Source organism: Patiria miniata, unplaced genomic scaffold (assembly GCF_015706575.1).
Source record: "Patiria miniata isolate m_02_andy unplaced genomic scaffold, ASM1570657v1 HiC_scaffold_1, whole genome shotgun sequence".
Taxonomy (NCBI): domain Eukaryota; kingdom Metazoa; phylum Echinodermata; class Asteroidea; order Valvatida; family Asterinidae; genus Patiria; species Patiria miniata.
The window spans coordinates 9,937,887-9,956,302 of NW_024037047.1; the positions used below are offsets into that span (position 1 = coordinate 9,937,887).

Below are 18,416 nucleotides of genomic sequence, written 5' to 3' on the forward strand. Positions count from 1 at the left end.
CGTCAAAATAATGTTTTTGTGATTGGCATTCCTCACTTAACTCTTCCATAATGTATTTGTCTGTAGTAAAATGCTTCCGTTTTAGAGTTAGATTCATTTTCTATTGCACTTCCGGTAACACCAGAAGTAAAGGTCAAGCAGTTTTGTGCCCAGAAATGAGAAATGTTGCTCAAGGCATAGTCTACAACCTCACGAAAAAACGAACACGATACTGTATTTAGTTCAAGAGATATAGGTCAAAGTATTTTGTTAAACCGTGCAATCAAATCGCTTGTAATTTGATACCTGATGACGTCATGATGACGTAACAACAGTTATAACATCTTCGTAACATGGTACAACTACAAGTTCACACAAGGTTTTATGATCATACCGTAAACCGTTTGGAAGAAATTGTGCTTTGTTTCGAATTCAGGCTAACGTCTTCATTTTGAATTCACCTAACTTTGACCTTCCGGTAGACCCGGAAGTAAAGGTCAAGTGAGTTCACGTACACGACAAAAAAATGTTTATCAATTTATGGTCTATCTGTTTACAAGATTGGAGCATAATTGATCATTTTGTTGAAGAGTTATAGATGAAAGAAGATCGTCATTTTTTCAACGAAAATCGCTTGTAATTTGACACCTGATGACGTCATTATGACGTCAGTGTAATATGCACCACTCCGAGTGAGGGTCAATATATGTTTAAAGTTACAAGTTCATATCATATACCGTTTAGGAGAAAACACGCGGAAACGTGCTATGCAGAAAAAAAAAGAAAGAAAGAAAGAAAGAAAGATTAATTGCAACAAATCCAAAGAGTGCACTCAACTAGTGGTCTCGCACCGCCAAGACATACATCCGCACGCCGTAGAATATTTTAAGTTTCGTTCAATAGAGGGCGCGCAACATAAATAGTGGTCTCAACAACACATCAACACGGATGCTGCAAACTTGAACAAAAAGAACATACTCGTTTCCGATGAACTACTCAAGAAATACGAAATGGTCACAATTGAAATTTGGTGCACTTGGTTTTCACGGCAAATCCGCTCTCTAAAACATGTCATTCGTTTCCCCATTGCACGTGGTGAATATGAGCCAATCTGCTCTGTAAAACATGTCAATACTGCGTTTCCCCATTGCACGTAGTGAATATGAGCCAATCTGCTCTGTACAACATGTCATAACTGCGTTTCCCCATTGCACGTAGTGAATATGAGCCAAGCTGCTCTATAAAACATAACATTACTGCGTTTCCCCATTGCACGTAGTGAATATGAGCCAATCTGCTCTGTACAAAATGTCATAACTGCGTTTCCCCATTGCACGTAGTGAATATAGCCAATCTGCTCAATAAAACATGTCATTACTGCGTTTCCCCATAGCACGTGGTGAATATGAGCCAATCTGCTCTATAAAACATGTCATTACTGCGTTTCCCCATAGCACGTAGTGAATATGAGCCAATCTGCTCTATAAAACATGTCATTACTGAGTTTCCCAATAGCACGTAGTGAATATGAGCCAATCTGCTCTATAAAACATAACATTACTGCGTTTCCCCATTGCACGTAGTGAATATGGGCCAATCTGCTCTATAAAACATGTCATAACTGCGTTTCCCCATTGCACGTAGTGAATATAGCCAATCTGCTCTATAAAACATGTCATTACTGCGTTTCCCCATAGCACGTGGTGAATATGAGCCAATCTGCTCTGTAAAACATGTCATTACTGCGTTTCCCCATTGCACGTAGTGAATATGAGCCAATCTGCTCTGTAAAACATGTCATTACTGCGTTTCCCCATTGCACGTAGTGAATATGAGCCAATCTGCTCTGTAAAACATGTCATTACTGCGTTTCCCCATTGCACGTAGTGAATATGAGCCAATCTTCTCAATAAAACATGTCATTACTGCGTTTCCCCATAGCACGTAGTGAATATGAGCCAATCTGCTCTGTAAAACATGTCATTACTGCGTTTCCCCATAGCACGTAGTGAATATGAGCCAATCTGCTGTATAAAACATGTCATTACTGCGTTTCCCCATAGCACGTAGTGAATATGAGCCAATCTGCTCTGTACAACATGTCATAACTGCGTTTCCCCATTGCACGTAGTGAATATGAGCCAATCTGCTCTATAAAACATGTCATTACTGCGTTTCCCCATTGCACGTAGTGAATATGAGCCAATCTGCTCTATAAAACATGTCATTACTGGTTTCCCCATAGCACGTAGTGAATATGAGCCAATCTGCTCTGTAAAACATGTCATTACTGCGTTTCCCCATAGCACGTAGTGAATATGAGCCAATCTGCTCTGTAAAACATGTCATTACTGCGTTTCCCCATAGCACGTAGTGAATATGAGCCAATCTGCTCTATAAAACATGTCATTACTGCGTTTCCCCATTGCACGTAGTGAATATGAGCCAATCTGCTGTATAAAACATGTCATTACTGCGTTTCCCCATAGCACGTAGTGAATATGAGCCAATCTGCTCTATAAAACATGTCATTACTGCGTTTTCCCATTGCACGTAGTGAATATGAGCCAATCTGCTCTGTACAACATGTCATAACTGCGTTTCCCCATTGCACGTAGTGAATATGAGCCAATCTGCTCTGTAAAACATGTCATTACTGCGTTTTCCCATTGCACGTAGTGAATATGAGCCAATCTACTCTGTAAAACATGTCATAACTGCGTTTCCCCATTGCACGTAGTGAATATGAGCCAAGCTGCTCTGTAAAACATGTCATTACTGCGTTTCCCCATTGCACGTAGTGAATATGAGCCAATCTGCCCTATAAAACATGTCATTACTGCGTTTCCCCATTGCACGTAGTGAATATGAGCCAATCTGCTCTCTAAAACATGTCATTACTGCGTTTCCCCATAGCACGTAGTGAATATGAGCCAATCTGCTCTATAAAACATGTCATTACGGCGTTTCCCCATTGCACGTAGTGAATATGAGCCAATCTGCTGTATAAAACATGTCATTACTGCGTTTCCCCATAGCACGTAGTGAATATGAGCCAATCTGCTCTGTACAACATGTCATAACTGCGTTTCCCCATTGTACGTAGTGAATATGAGCCAATCTGCTCTATAAAACATGTCATTACTGCGTTTCCCCATTGCACGTAGTGAATATGAGCCAATCTGCTCTGTACAACATGTCATTACTGCGTTTCTCCATTGCACGTAGTGAATATGAGCCAATCTGCTCTGTACAACATGCCATAACTGCGTTTCCCCATTGCACGTAGTGAATATGAGCCAATCTGCTCTATAAAACATGTCATTACTGCGTTTCCCCATTGCACGTAGTGAATATGAGCCAATCTGCTCTGTAAAACATGTCATTACTGCGTTTCCCCATTGCACGTAGTGAATATGAGCCAATCTGCTCTGTAAAATGTCATAACTGCGTTTCCCCATTGCACGTGGTGAATATGAGCCAATCTGCACTGGAAAACATGTCAATACTACGTTTCCCCATTGCACGTAGAGAATATGAGCCAATCTGCTCTGTACAATATTCAGTGATTTGTCATGATGACTGTGTTACATTTTGAGATTTAATTCCATGAGAAACCATCAAACAATGAAAAGAGCATATCCGAAACAAATACGGTATTTTAAACGTGAAAAATACAAACCAAATGAAAAATGAAAAGTCAACGTCTATGGAAAAATAATAATACACTCGTTGTTTGAGCAATAACCCGAGCTCACCAGGTCAAGCTATATTAAGTTGTAAGTTCAGCAAGTGATCGGTCTTGATGTCTTACACGAGGAGATAAAATTTAGTAAGAAACCGTCAAACAACTAAAACGATTAATTCGAGAAAGGGCGCGCTGAATAAAACTAGTGGTCTCGCACCGCCAAGACATTCATCCGCACGCCGTGGATTTGTTTTAATTTTCCTTCAATAGAGGGCGCGCCACATAAATAGTGGTCTCAACAACGCATCAACACGGATGCTGCAAAATTGAACAAAAAAGAACAAACTCGTTTCCGATGAACTACTTAAGAAATACGAAATGAATTCAATTGAAATTTCATGCAATTAGTTTTCACGATGTGTATCAGAAGTCGTTTGAATGGCGTGAGAAACCGTGGAGCTATTAATATAATATGATCGTAACAATCCAGTGTTTGAAAAGCTAAAAATCCACGTTGACTTCCATTAGGATTTTATTTGTCGAGAATGAAACCCTGTATTGTTACGGTAATAATAGCTTGATTGATTTACCTTTTCTGATGAAATAAAATCTTTTCAGGTCAAACATAATGACAAATGAGTGCACAAAAATTCATTGTAATGTAACGTGTATTTCTTGAGTTGTTGCCCCCAAAACAAGTTTGTTCTGTATTTCAAAATTGAATATTCAGTGATTTGTCATGATGACTGGGTTACATTATCAGATTTAATTCCATGATAAACCATCAAACAATGAAAAAGAGTATACCTGAAACAAAATTACAGTATTTTAAACGTGAAAAATACTAACCAAATGAAAAATGAAAAGTCAACGTCTATAGAAAAATAATAATACACTCGTTGTTTGAGAAATAACCCGAGCTCACCAGGTCAAGCTATATTAAGTTGTAAGTTCAGCAAGTGATCGGTCTTGATGTCTTACACGAGGAGATAAAATTTTGTGAGAAACCGTCAAAAAAACACACAATTAATTCGAGAAAGGGCGCGCTGAATAAAACTAGTGGCCTCGCACCGCCTAGACATTCATCCGCACGCGGTAGAATATTTTAATTTTCGTTCAAAAGAGGGCGCGCCACATAAATAGTGGTCTCAACAACGCATCAACTCGGATGCTGCAAAATTGAACAAAAAAGAACAAACTCGTTTCCGATGAACTACTCAAGAGATACGAAATGGATTCAATTGATATTTCGTGCAATTAGTTTTCACGATGTGTAGCAGAAGTCGTTTGAATGGCGTGAGAAACCGTGGAGCTCTTAATATAATATGATCGTAACAATCTAGTGTTTGAAAAGCTAAAAATCCACGTTGACTTCCATTAGATTTGTATTTGTCGAGAATGAAATCCTGTATTGTTACGGTCATAATAGCTTGATTGTTTGACCTTTTCTTCTGAAATTAAATCTGTTCATGTCAAACATAATGACAAATGAGTGCACAAAAATTCATTTTAATATAACGTGTATTTCTTGAGTTATTGCCCCCAAAACGAGTTTGTTCTGTATTTCAAAATTGAATATTCAGTGATTTGTCATGATGACTGTGTGACGTTATGAGATGTAATTTCATGAGAAACCACAAAACAATGAAAAGAGCATACTCGAAACAAATACAGTATTTTAAACGTGAAAAAAACAATCCAAATGAAAATTGAAAAGTCAACGTCCATGGAAAAATAATAATAATAATACACTGGTTGTTTGAGCAATAACCCGAGCTCACCAGGTCAAGCTATATTAAGTTGTAAGTTCAGCAAGTGATCGGTCTTGATGTCTTACACGAGGAGATTAAATTTCGTGAGAAACCGTCAAACAACTAAAAAAAATAATTCGAGAAAGGGCGCGCTGAATAAAACTAGTGGTCTCGTACCGCCAAGACATTCATCCGCACGCAGTAGAATATTTTAATTTTCCTTCAATAGAGGGCGCGCCACATAAATAGTGGTCTCAACAACGCATCAACACGGATTCATTTTAAATTCATTTTAATATAACGTGTATTTCTTGAGTTGTTGCCCCAAAAACGAGTTTGTTCTGTATTTCAAAATTGAATATTCACTGATTTGTCATGATGACTGTGTTGAATTTGGAGATTTCATTCCATGAGAAACCATCAAACAATGAAACAGAGTATACCCGAAACAAATATAGTATTCTAAAAGTGAAAAATACTAACCAAATGAAAAATGAAAAGTCAACGTCTGTGGAAAAATAATAATACACTCGTTGTTTGAGCAATAACCCGAGCTCACCAGGTCAAGCTATGTTAAGTTGTAAGTTCAGCAAGTGATCGGTCTTGATGTCTTACACGAGGAGATTAAATTTCGTGAGAAACCGTCAAACAACTAAAACAATTCTGTCGAGAAAGGGCGCGCTGAATAAAACTAGTGGTCTCGCACCGCCAAGACATTCATCCGCACGCCGTAGAATGTTTAAAGTTTTCCTTCAATAGAGGGCGCGCCACATAAATAGTGGTCTCAACAACGCATCAACTCGGATGCTGCAAAATTGAACAAAAAAGAACAAACTCGTTTCCGATGAACTACTCAAGAGGTACGAAATGGATTCAATTGATATTTCGTGCAATTAGTTTTCACGATGTGTAGCAGAAGTCGTTTGAATGGCGTGAGAAACCGTGGAGCTCTTAATATAATATGATCGTAACAATCTAGTGTTTGAAAAGCTAAAAATCCACGTTGACTTCCATTAGATTTGTATTTGTCGAGAATGAAATCCTGTATTGTTACGGTCATAATAGCTTGATTGTTTGACCTTTTCTTCTGAAATTAAATCTGTTCATGTCAAACATAATGACAAATGAGTGCACAAAAATTCATTTTAATATAACGTGTATTTCTTGAGTTATTGCCCCCAAAACGAGTTTGTTCTGTATTTCAAAATTGAATATTCAGTGATTTGTCATGATGACTGTGTGACGTTATGAGATGTAATTTCATGAGAAACCACAAAACAATGAAAAGAGCATACTCGAAACAAATACAGTATTTTAAACGTGAAAAAAACAATCCAAATGAAAATTGAAAAGTCAACGTCCATGGAAAAATAATAATAATACACTGGTTGTTTGAGCAATAACCCGAGCTCACCAGGTCAAGCTATATTAAGTTGTAAGTTCAGCAAGTGATCGGTCTTGATGTCTTACACGAGGAGATTAAATTTCGTGAGAAACCGTCAAACAACTAAAAAAAATAATTCGAGAAAGGGCGCGCTGAATAAAACTAGTGGTCTCGTACCGCCAAGACATTCATCCGCACGCCGTAGAATATTTTAATTTTCCTTCAATAGAGGGCGCGCCACATAAATAGTGGTCTCAACAACGCATCAACACGGATTCATTTTAAATTCATTTTAATATAACGTGTATTTCTTGAGTTGTTGCCCCCAAAACGAGTTTGTTCTGTATTTCAAAATTGAATATTCACTGATTTGTCATGATGACTGTGTTGAATTTGGAGATGTAATTTCATGAGAAACCACAAAACAATGAAAAAGAGCATAATCGAAACAAATACAGTATTTTAAACGTGAAAAAAAGACAATCCAAATGAAAATTGAAAAGTCAACGTCCATGGAAAAATAATAATAATACACTCGTTGTTTGAGCAATAACCCGAGCTCACCAGGTCAAGCTATATTAAGTTGTAAGTTCAGCAAGTGATCGGTCTTGATGTCTTACACGAGGAGATTAAATTTCGTGAGAAACCTTCAAACAACTTAAACAATTCTGTCGAGAAAGGGCGCGCTGAATAAAACTAGTGGTCTCGCACCGCCAAGACATTCATCCGCACGCCGTTGATTTGTTTTAATTTTCCTTCAATAGAGGGCGCGCCACATAAATAGTGGTCTCAACAACGCATCAACACGGATTCATTTTAAATTCATTTTAATATAACGTGTATTTCTTGAGTTGTTGCCCCGAAAACGAGTTTGTTCTGTTTTTCAAAATTGAATATTCAGTGATTTGTCATGATGACTGTGTTGAATTTGGAGATTTCATTCCATGAGAAACCATCAAACAATGAAACAGAGTATACCCGAAACAAATACAGTATTCTAAAAGTGAAAAATACTAACCAAATGAAAAATGAAAAGTCAACGTCTGTGGAAAAATTATAATGCACTCGTTGTTTGAGCAATAACCCGAGCTCACCAGGTCAAGCTATGTTAATTTGCAAGTTCAGCAAGTGATCGGTCTTGATGTCTTACACGAGGAGATTAAATTTCGGGAAACCGTCAAACAACTAAAACAATTCTGTCGAGAAAGGGCGCGCTGAATAAAACTAGTGGTCTCGCACCGCCAAGACATTCATCCGCACGCCGTAGAATTTTTAAATTTTCCTTCAATAGAGGGCGCGCCACATAAATAGTGGTCTCAACAACGCATCAACACGGATGCTGCAAAATTGAACCAAAAAGAACAAACTCGTTTCCGATAAACTACTCAAGAAATAAGAAATGGATTCAATTGATATTTCGTGCAATTAGTTTTCACGATGTGTAGCAGAAGTCGTTTGAATGGCGTGAGAAACCGTGGAGCTCTTAATATAATATGATCGTAACAATCTAGTGTTTGAAAAGCTACAAATCCACGTTGACTTCCATTAGCATTGTATTTGTCGAGAATGAAATTCTGTATTGTTACGGTCATAATAGCTTGATTGTTTGACCTTTTCTTCTGAAATTAAATCTGTTCATGTCAAACATAATGACAAATGAGTGCACAAAAATTCATTTTAATATAACGTGTATTTCTTGAGTTGTTGCCCCCAAAACGAGTTTGTTCTGTATTTCAAAATTGAATATTCAGTGATTTGTCATGATGACTGTGTTACATTTTGAGATTTAATTTCATGAGAAACCATCAAACAATGAAAAGAGCATACCCAAAACAAATACAGTATTTTAAACGTGAAAAAAAAACAATCCAAATGAAAATTGAAAAGTCAACGTCCATGGAAAAATAATAATAATACACTGGTTGTTTGAGCAATAACCGGCGAGCTCACCAGGTCAAGCTATATTAAGTTGTATGTTCAGCAAGTGATCGGTCTTGATGTCTTCAGAGTTGTAATGACTCGAGTCAATGACTCGACTCGAGTCCGACTCGAGTCACATTTTTTGGCGACTCGACTCAACTCGAGTCCCGACGGGTAAATGACTCGACTCGACTCGAGTCACTGCGAGCAAATGACTCGACTCGACTCGAGTCCCTCATCAGAATGACTCGACTCGACTCGAGGAAGGCTAATAAGACTCGAGTCCCAAAATAAAAGCAAAACTTACTTGCGAAAAATATTTGCAATGACTTACGCTGCGCCGTTCGCATTGCCAGTTTTTGTTCACGTCACGTTAATGCTCGCGAATAATGTACGTTTATATACAGCGGCAGTCTGTTTCCTTCCTCCATAATGAAACAACAAACATACACCGTGTCGCGGACTCCCGCCTTGTGGTTCTATAGCATGTAATGCTAAACCCGGAACCAGACTTAAAACGCATTTCTCAATCCGTGGTTTCATCATTGGTTTCGGGCGATTTTGAAGTTCTTGGTGGAACGCTGGCTAAATTCATGTCCCGATTTCACACACAAAAATGGATACGGACGGGCCCACCTTTAAATAATCAGAAACAGTTTTGTATAATGCAATTAGGTTTTAACAACGTCAGCGATCAGCGAACAACAAAATCTAGACCCGAAGCCAAACCAGTTATAAGACCGAAGTTTCACATCTTCTTATCTGTGACGTGAGCTAGCAATGGAAACTGTTGGTTGGGTACCATACAGCATACTTTATGTCTTTGGATTTCCGTAATAGACTGGTGCCTTGTATTCTTTCTCTCTTGTGTTTGTTGCTTTTTATTGTAAGTAAGTGTTCAAATATTTGTGACTCGAATTGACTCGAGCTAAATACTTGACTCGACTCGACTCGACTCGACCACACTCTGTGACTCGACTCGACTCGACTCGACCTTGTTGACATAATGACTCGACTCGACTCGAGTCACTTCTTTAAAATGACTCGACTCGACTCGAGTCACAAAAATCAGTGACTCGTTACAACTCTGGATGTCTTACATGAGGAGATAAAATTTCGTGAGAAATCGTCAAACAACTAAAACAATTAATTTGAAAAAGGGCGCGCTGAATAAAACTAGTGGTCTCGCACCGCCAAGACATTCATCCGCCCGGCGTAGAATTTTTAAAATTTTCCTTCAATAGGGGGAGCGCCACATAAATAGTGGTCTCAACAACGCATTAACACGGATGCGGCAAAATTGAACAAAAAAGAACAAACTCGTTTCCGATGAACTACTCAAGAAATACGACATGAATTCAATTGCAATTTCGTGCAATTAGTTTTCACGATGTGTAGCAGAAGTCGTTTGAATGGCGTGAGAAACCGTGGAGCTCCTAATATAATATGATCGTAACAATCTATTGTTTGAAAAGCTAAAAATCCACGTTGACTTCCATTAGATTTGTATTTGTCGAGAATGAAATTCTGTATTGTTACTGTCATAATAGCTTGATTGTTTGACCTTTTCTTCTGAAATTAAATCTGTTCATGTCAAACATAATGACAAAGGAGTGCACAAAAATTCTTTTTAATATAACGTGTATTTCTTGAGTTGTTGCCCCCAAAACGAGTTTGTTCTGTATTTCAAAATTGAATATTCAGTGATTTGTCATGATGACTGTGTGACGTTATGAGATTTAATTTCATGAGAAACCACAAAACAATGAAAAAGAGCATACTCGAAACAAATACAGTATTTTAAACGTGAAAAAAAAAACAATCCAAATGAAAATTGAAAAGTCAACGTCCATGGAAAAATAATAATAATACACTGGTTGTTTGAGCAATAACCGGCGAGCTCACCAGGTCAAGCTATATTAAGTTGTATGTTCAGCAAGTGATCGGTCTTGATGTCTTACACGAGGAGATAAAATTTCGTGAGAAACCGTCAAACAACTAAAACAATTAATTTGAGAAAGGGCACGCTGAATAAAACTAGTGGTCTCGCACCGCCAAGACATTCATCCGCACGCCGCAGAATTTTTAAAATTTTCCTTCAATAGAGGGCGCGCCACATAAATAGTGGTCTCAACAACGCATCAATACGGATGCTACAAAATTGAACAAAAAAGAACAAACTCGTTTCCGATGAACTACTCAAGAAATACGAAATGGATTCAATTGAAATTTCGTGCAATTAGTTTCACGATGTGAAGCAGAAGTCGTTTGAATGGCGTGAGAAACCGTGGAGCTCTTAATATAATATGATCGTAACAATCTAGTGTTTGAAAAGCTAAAAATCCACGTTGACTTCCATTAGATTTGTATTTGTCGCGAATGAAATCCTGTATTGTGAAGGTCATAATAGCTTGATTGTTTGACCTTTTCATCTGAAATTAAATCTGTTCATGTGAAACATAATGACAAGGGAGTGCACAAAAATTCATTTTAATATAACTTGTATTTCTTGAGTTGTTGCCCCCAAAACGAGTTTGTTCTGTATTTCAAAATTGAATATTCACTGATTTGTCATGATGACTGTGTGACATTATGAGATTTAATTTCATGAGAAACCACAAAACAATGAAAAAGAGCATACTCGAAAAAAATACAGAATTTTTTAACGTGAAAAAAACAATCCAAATGAAAATTGAAAAGTCAACGTCCATGGAAAAATAATAATAATACACTCGTTGTTTGAGCAATAACCCGAGCTCACCAGGTCAAGCTATATTAAGTTGTAAGTTCAGCAAGTGATCGGTCTTGATGTCTTACACGAGGAGATTAAATTTCGTGAGAAACCGTCCAACAACTTAAACAATTCTGTCGAGAAAGGGCGCGCTGAATAAAACAAGTGGTCTCGCACCGCCAAGACATTCATCCGCACGCCGTAGATTTGTTTTAATTTTCCTTCAATAGAGGGCGCGCCACATAAATAGTGGTCTCAACAACGCATCATCACGGATGCTGCAAAATTGAACAAAAAAGAACAAACTCGTTTCCGATGAACTACTCAAGAAATACGAAATGGATTCAATTGAAATTTCGTGCAATTAGTTTTCACGATGTGTAGCAGAAGTCGTTTGAATGGCGTGAGAAACCGTGGAGCTCTTAATATTATATGATCGTAACAATCTAGTGTTTGAAAAGCTAAAAATCCACGTTGACTTCCATTAGATTTGTATTTGTCGAGAATGAAATCCTGTATTGTTACGGTCATAATAGCTTGATTGTTTGACCTTTTCTTCTGAAATTAAATCTGTTCATGTCAAACATAATGACAAAGGAGTGTACAAAAATTAATTTTAATGTAACGTGTATTTCTTGAGTTGTTGCCCCCAAAACGAGTTTGTTCTGTATTTCAAAATTGAATATTCAGTGATTTGTCATGATGACTGTGTTACATTATGAGATTTAATTTCATGAGAAACCACAAAACAATGAAAAAGAGCATACTCGAAACAAATACAGTATTTTAAACGTGAAAAAAACAATCCAAATGAAAATTGAAAAGTCAACGTCCATGGAAAAATAATAATAATACACTGGTTGTTTGAGCAAGAACCGGCGAGCTCACCAGGTCAAGCTATATTAAGTTGTATATTCAGCAAGTGATCGGTCTTGATGTCTTAAATGAGGAGATAAAATTTCGTGAGAAACCGTCAAACAACTCAAACAATTAATTTGAGAAAGGACGCGCTGAATAAAACTAGTGGTCTCGCACCGCCAAGACATTCATCCGCACGCCGTAGAATTTTTAAAATTTTTCTTCAATAGAGGGCGCGCCACATAAATAGTGGTCTCAACAACGCATCAACTCGGATGCTGCAAAATTGAACAAAAAAGAACAAACTCGTTTCCGATGAACTACTCAAGAAATACGAAATGGATTCAATTGAAATTTCGTGCAATTAGTTTTCACGATGTGTAGCAGAAGTCGTTTGAATGGCGTGAGAAACCGTGGAGCTCTTAATATAATATGATCGTAACAATCTAGTGTTTGAAAAGCTAAAAATCCACGTTGACTTCCATTAGATTTGTATTTGTCGAGAATGAAATCCTGTATTGTTACGGTCATAATAGCTTGATTGTTTGACCTTTTCCTCTGAAATTAAATCTGTTCATGTCAAACATAATGACAAATGAGTGCACAAAAATTCATTTTAATATAACGTGTATTTCTTGAGCTGTTGCCCTCAAAACGAGTTTGTTCTGTATTTCAAAATTGAATATTCAGTGATTTGTCTTGATGACTGTGTTACATTATGAGATTTAATTCCATGAGAAACCATCAAACAATGAAAAAAAGTATACCCGAAACAAATACAGTATTTTACAGGTGAAAAATACAAACCAAATGAAAAATGAAAAGTCAACGTCTATGGAAAAATAATAATACACTCGTTGTTTGAGCAATAACCCGAGCTCACCAGGTCAAGCTATGTTAAGTTTTAAGTTCAGCAAGTGATCGGTCTTGATGTCTTACACGAGGAGATTAAATTTTGTGAGAAACCGTAAAACAACGAAAACAATTAATTTGAGAAAGGGCGCGCTGAATAATACTTGTGGTCTCGCACCGCCAAGACATTCATCCGCACGTCGTAGAATTTTTAAAATTTTCCTTCAAAAGAGGGCGCGCCACATAGTGGTCTCAACAACGCATCAACACGGCTGCTGCAAAATTGAACAAAAAGGAACAAACTCGTTTCCGATAAACTACTCAAGAAATACGAAATGGATTCAATTGAAATTTCGTGCAATTAATTTTCACGATGTGTAACAGAAGTCGTTTGAATGGCGTGAGAAACCGTGGAGCTCTTAATATAATATGATCGTAACAATCTAGTGTTTAAAAAGCTAAAAATCCACGTTGACTTCCATTAGATTTGTATTTGTCGAGAATGAAATCCTGTATTGTTACGGTCATAATAGCTTGATTGTTTGACCTTTTCCTCTGAAATTAAATCTGTTCATGTCAAACATCATGACAAATGAGTGCACAAAAATTCATTTTAATGTAACGTGTATTTCTTGAGTTTTCGCCCCCAAAACGAGTTTGTTCTGTATTTCAAAATTGAATATTCAGTGATTTGTCATGATGACTGTGTTACATTATGAGATTTAATTTCATGAGAAATCATCAAACGATGAAAAGAGCATACCCGAAACAAACTTGAAAAATACAAACCAAATGAAAAATGAAAAGTCAACGTCCATTGAAAAAAAATAATAATACACTCGTTGTTTGAGCAATAACCCGAGCTCACCAGGTCAAGCTATATTAAGTTGTAAGCTCAGCAAGTGATCAGTCTTCATGTCTTACATGAGGAGATTAAATTTCGTGAGAAACCGTCAAACAACTAAAAAAAAAATTTCGAGAAAGGTCGCGCTGAATAAAACTAGTGGTCTCGCACCGCCAAGACATACATCCGCACGCCGTAGAATATGTTAAGTTTCGTTCAATAGAGGGCGCGCCACATAAATAGTGGTCTTGGCAACGCATCAACACGGATGTAGTTTACATATCGTACGGCCAGACGTACGTCGGATCAGTGCGGTGAGCAGTTTTTGTATAGCGCGCCCTCTTTTGTAAGAAATTGTTTCATGACAATAAAATACGGAGTGTCCTTCATACTTCAATTTCCTTAAACTAAAATTGTAGATGATGTACACGAGGAATTAACTTATTGAGCGATTTTCTTTAGTGTTGTGTACACGAGAACGTAAGATTTAAACGCCATCCAAAACAATACTCACTTTCAGAATTTGCTATAGTTGACTTGGCGTCCCCAAATGTCCATACAGCGCTGGAAACCAAGCTTAAGCCCGTGCTGATTTGAAGCTTCTGGAGGAATGCAGAATCACCTCTGGTGTCGTTGCAAATGATCTAGGACAATCCAGGAGTTGTGCAAAAAAGTGTATTAATTAAAATTCCGATTCGAAAGAAAGTCACTTTTAATTGGAGACAATGAATGAAGAAAACACATTCCAATATTTGATCATAATATCATAACATACAAAGATTGTAACAAATTTACGGAAACCATGGCAATTAAAAAAACATTGCGACAATAAAAACTAGACTATGTTACCACCATAAAATCTAATCGTCCGACCCTGACATGCCCAATTAAGGTCATAACCAGTGAGCTCGAAATAGAAGAAAAATAATACCCAGTCATCATCACAAAATGTTAACTTTTTTATGTCACCGAGTTCATGACAAACGAAAGAGTCCCAAAGTGCAAGAAGGAACTTACGGTCTGTACAACAGGTTCGCCCTTTAGCAAAGGAAGTCGAAGTCAACACGACGAGTGTTGCACTGCAATAGCTGTGAACTGAAGGCATCCACCGCTGCTGTTGCTGTTGTCAAGTGGATGACTGGTTCGAAAAATGGAGCGTATTTATATGGATCCTAGCACAATGTACCCACTAGAGCATCACAATACAAATTCCTACCATTCACTGATCATGGCTATAACTGACCTTAGACGTTTTGAAGTCTGTAAATGATTATTTTCTGGCCTGAGACTTCCTTAAAGCTTTGAGAAATTTGGTTTGTTTGGGTTGAGTGACAAATATAATATCTAGCGTAATTAATGATGTGTTGTTCCATCAATTTTTTTGGCGGGAGGGGATGGAACTGCTTTAGCTTCTTAAATACTTCCCAACGGGTAACCTTTTAGTTGAAATACAGTACTTTGTTACGATTTCGTTGCGAGGACAGTCACTCTTCCAAGCCCAATCTTCCCTGATAATTATTTAGTCTCCCCATCAGAACTGTAAATGTAACTACACTCAACCCAAAAAGAAAGTCCCCACTTTCCAATGATTTTTAACTCAATAACTACTTAGCACCTCTCGCTCAACTAACGACTAACCAGTACAGACATTCCTTAGCATTTCAGCCATACTTTTTCTTATGCCCAAAAACAGTGATAATGTTTACGAATTTATACAATTTAGGACAAAGTATACCGAAAACAGTTGCACTTTTGTATACGTGCAAGTTGTGGTTCACACTAACCTCGCACGTATACAAAAGTGCAAGTTTTTTTGTCGGTACCATTTGTCATCAATTGCATAATTTGGTACACGTTAACACTTTTTGGGCCAAACCAAGAGAATGGCTGGATGATACTCTGCTTATGTAATGTTTACACAAATGCTCATTATTGTGCTTGGAAATGGAAAGGATGGGGCCGCATTACGCAAAGAAGCTAAGTAACACGACCGTAGGGCTTCTAGGGCTTCTAGGGCTTCTAGGGCTTCGGGTTCGGGTTAGGGTTAGGGTTAGGGTTAGGGTTAGGGTTAGGGTTAGGGTTAGGGTAAGAGTTAAGGGATCTTCTGTAGGCCGACCTCGGAGTATAAGGTCGGTGACCCCTGAGGTCAAAGGTCATGACCCCCCGCAACTGTTGGTGGGGTCACAAGGTTATGCTCCCTAGGGGTCAAATGTCACGGGGTCAAAGGTTACTGCACAAAGTATAGGAAAAATACTTTGAGAGGTCATAACCTTTGACCCCTGGGGAGCATAACATTGTGACTAGGTCAAAAACTTCCGTGGTAAGTCATGACCTCTGACCCCAAAGGTCAAGGTCATAGGTCATTGGGGTCAGAAGTTATGGCCAAAAGTTGTCTTTTTCCGACACCCCAAAATAAAGAAAAACATAAGAAATTCTAAAATGGTGTGAAACGTGTAAAAAACAGATAAGTCAACATGGGTCAAATATAAGGGAATGGGTTAGTCCAGGGAAGAAGAAGTCCAGGGAAGTAGAAGAAGTCCAGGGAAGAAGAAGAAGTCCAGGGAAGAAGAAGAAGTCCAGGGAAGAAGAAGAAGTCCAGGGAAGAAGAAGTCCAGGGAAGAAGAAGTCCAGGGAAGAAGTCCAGGGAAGTCCAGGGAAGTCCAGGGAAGTCGTGGGAAGTCCAGGGAAGTCCAGGGAAGTCCAGGGAAGTCCAGGGAAGTCCAGGGAAGTCGTGGGAAGTCGTGGGAAGTCGTGGGTTGTTGTGGTAAGTCGTGGGTTGTTGTTGGAAGTTGTGGGTTGTTGTGGGTTGTTGTGGGTTGTTGTGGGTTGTTGTGGGCTGTTGTGGGTTGTTGTGGGTTGTAGGAAGTTGTAGGAAGTTTTAGGTTGTTGTCGGAAGTTGTTGGAAGTTGAAGGAAGTTGTTGGAATTTGTAGGAAATTGTAGGAAGTTGTAGGAAAGTGTTGGAATTTGTTGGAAGTTGTTGGAAGTTGTAGGAAGTTGTTGGAATTTATTGGAAGTTGTTGGAAGTTGTAGGAAGTTGTTGGAATTTGTTGGAATTTGTTGGAAGTTGTTGGAAGTTGTTGGAATTTGTTGGAATTTGTTGGAAGTTGTTGATATTTGTAGGAAGCTGTTGTAAGTTGTTGGAATTTGTTGGAAGTTGTAGGAAGTTGTAGGAAGTTGTTGGAATTTATTGGAAGTTGTTGGAAGTTGTTGGAATTTATTGAAAGTTGTAGGAAGTTGTTGGAATTGATTGGAATTTGTTGGAAGTTGTAGGAAGTTGTAGGAAGTTGTTGGAATTTATTGGAAGTTGTAGGAAGTTGTTGGAATTTGTTGGAATTTGTTGGAAGTTGTTGGAAGTTGTAGGAAGTTGTTGGAAGTTGTTGATATTTGTAGGAAGCTGTTGTAAGTTGTTGGAATTTGTTGGAATTTGTTGGAAGTTGTTGATATTTGTAGGAAGCTGTTGTAAGTTGTTGGAATTAGTTGGAATTTGTTGGAAGTTGTAGAAAGTTGTAGGAAGTTGTTGGAATGTAATGGAAGTTGTTGGAAGTTGTAGGAAGTTGTTGGAATTTATTGGAAGTTGTAGGAAGTTGTTGGAATTTATTGTAAGTTGTTGGAAGTTGTAGGAAGTTGTAGGAAGTTGTTGGAATTTATTGGAAGTTGTAGGAAGTTGTTGGAATTTGTTGGAATTTGTTGGAAGTTGTTGAAAGTTGTTGATATTTGTAGGAAGCTGTTGTAAGTTGTTGGAATTTGTTGGAATTTGTTAGAAGTTGTAGGAAGTTGTAGGAAGTTGTTGGAATTGATTGGAAGTTGTTGGAAGTGAGTTGTAGGAAGTTGTTGGAATTTATTGGAAGTTGTAGGAAGTTGTTGGAATTTGTTGGAATTTGTTGGAAGTTGTTGGAAGTTGTAGGAAGTTGTTGGAAGTTGTTGATATTTGTAGGAAGCTGTTGTAAGTTGTTGGAATTTGTTGGAATTTGGTGGAAGTTGTAGGAAGTTGTAGGAAGTTGTTGGAATTCATTGGAAGTTGGTGGAAGTTGTAGGAAGTTGTAGGAATTTGTTGGAATTTGTTGGAATTTGTAGGAAATTGTAGGAAGTTGTAAGAAGTTGTTGGAATTTGTAGGAATTTGTAAGAATTTGTTGGAATTTGTTGGAAGTTGTAGGAAGTTGTTGGAAGTTGTAAGAATTTGTTGGAATTTGTAAGAATTTGTTGGAATTTGTTGGAAGTTGTTGGAAGTTGTAGGAAGTTGTAGGAAGTTGTTTGAATTCATTGGAAGTTGTAGGAAAATGTTGGAATTTATTGGAAGTTGTAGGAAGTTGTTGAAAGTTGTTGATATTTGTAGGAAGCTGTTGTAAGTTGTTGGAAGTTGTTGGAATTTGTTGGAAGTTGTAGGAAGTTGTAGGAAGTTGTTGGAA

The 18,416-nt window shown here is 37.8% G+C and overlaps 1 protein-coding gene across 1 annotated transcript in view; it reads right to left on the minus strand.

The window, feature by feature from the left end:
- LOC119730199 (tuberin-like) overlaps positions 1-15,142 on the minus strand; it is a 58,962-nt gene extending 43,820 nt beyond the window's left edge. The window contains exons 1-2 of the mRNA XM_038202993.1: positions 15,025-15,142; positions 14,522-14,651 (exon numbers count right to left, since the gene is read on the minus strand). The gene's annotated coding sequence lies outside the window, so the exon portion shown is untranslated. The remainder of the gene's footprint in view (positions 1-14,521; positions 14,652-15,024) is intronic.
- Positions 15,143-18,416: the final 3,274 nt, after the last annotated feature.